Here is a 2,047-nt window from a genome sequence, read left to right on the forward strand (position 1 = left end):
AAGGGGTCCACGTTGCTGCGCACCGTGCCGTCGAACAGCAGCGGGTCCTGCGGGATCATCGAGAAGAGCCGGCGCAGCTCGCGCACGCCGTAGTCGCGCGCGTCGCGCCCGCACACGAGCATGCGGCCGCCGCACACCTCCACCAGCCGCAGGAAGGCCAGCAGCAGCGTCGACTTCCCGCTACCGGTGCGCCCCACAACGCCCACCTTCTGCCCCGGCGCCACCGCGAAGCACACGTCGCGCAGCACCAGCGGCAGCCCCGGCCGGTACCGCATGTCCACGTGCTCCAGCACAAGCGACCCCGCAGGCGCTGTAGCAGCGGAGACATCGTCGGGAGATAGCTCTATCGCGTCTACCACGGCAGGTGTGAAGACATTTTTGGGCGGGTGTACGTTCTCATTTTCGTCGCAGAGCTCTTCAGCTGGCGCGTTATCCGTGTAGTACAGCACGCGCTCCACGCAGTTCATGGACGCCTCCACCGTTGCACCGACACCAATCAGGCTGGAAAGCTTTTGGCTGAGGGAAGTGGCGTTGATGAAACACAAGGCCAAAATGGCGGCATTGATGGGCACCGACGGGATGTGTGTTGAGAGGACACCGAGTAGCGCTAGCACACAGACGGATGCGTTTCCGAGCAGCTCCACGCGCACCGTGACCCACACCGTACCGACAGCCTTCATGTAGGCACAGGCAAAGACGCTATCGAGACCTTGCAGTGCACGTGCCACGACAGCGTTCTCGCGACCGTAGGTGGAGATGGTCCAGCGTCCTGTGAGTACCTCGTTCAGGATCGAGAAGACGGGCGAGTTGGAGATGTTGAGCAGGCGCTGCATCTCGCGGTTGGCAGCGCAGAAGAAGACAAAGATGTGGCCGTACACCAAAATGCACGGCACCAGCAGGAAAACGGTAAACGGCTGCGAAACGGTGAGCATGAGCAGGTAGCCAAGGATGAAGCTACCATGCACGGCTGCAGAGATGACGTAGGTGGGCAGTGCAGCATCGATTTCCCTCATGTCTCGTGACAGACGATTGGTGAGACGCCCGAGTGGGGTCGTTTCGTAGAAGTTGAGCGTGGCCACAACGAGGGAGCTGAGAAGACCTGAGTGAAGCCCACGTGCAGCATCTCGCAGCCCATTGAACACGAAGATAACCCGGACGGGGATTACAAAGACGGTGCTCAGGGCAAATATGGTGAAGACAACGATGCAGCCGTTGTTGGACACACCCTCGAGGGCGCCAGAGGACCAGAGAGAGAGCCAAATAGTTGGCAGCTGCTGTGCCACTTCCGTGAGCAAAAACACGGCCGTGGCACCGCAGAAGACGTGCATGCCACCGGCAGCATGGATGTACCGGCGATACATACTCCACGTAACGGCCCCGCTAGCCTTCTCCAAAAAAAAAAAAAAAAAAAAAAAAAAAAAATCAACAGCCTCTGCCAGTTCCGCCGCATCGTCGAGAAGCCTGGGTTCTTCCTGTTGCTGCTCAAGATTACCAGCCCCCTCAACGTCACACCGTTGCTTGCTGGCCGCGGCTGATCTGTCAGCGGTGTCGCAGCTCTTCATGGACATCGCTTGCGAGAGCACGGCACATATTCGAGAGGCCGCGGCACGCTTGTCCACCGTCTCGCTAGCGAAGCAGTTATCCACTGTCTCTGCCATCTCTTCTGTACAGCCTTGCTGCCGGGCGTACTCGCAGTAAGCGGCGTAGTTGCCCTGAAAGGCGACGCGGCCCTCCTCCAGCAGCACAACCAGGTCCGCGTAGGCGGCGGCGCTGACCTGGTGAGTGGCCAGCACGCGCGTCTTGCCGGCCAGCGCGCCGCACACGCACTCGCGCATCACGCGCTCGCCCACCTGCGCGTCCAGTGCCGACAGCGGGTCGTCCAGCAAGTACACGTCGCGGTCCGCGTACACGGCGCGCGCTAGACTCACGCGCGCCTTCTGCCCGCCGCTCAGGTTGATGCCGTTCTCGCCGATCGTCGTCTCCGCGCCGTCCGCCAGCAGCGCCAGGTCCGAGGCCAGCTGGCTGCTGCGCACCGCGCGCTCGAAGG

This window comes from Leishmania donovani, chromosome 31, assembly GCF_000227135.1.
Source record: "Leishmania donovani BPK282A1 complete genome, chromosome 31".
NCBI classification, from domain to species: domain Eukaryota; phylum Euglenozoa; class Kinetoplastea; order Trypanosomatida; family Trypanosomatidae; genus Leishmania; species Leishmania donovani.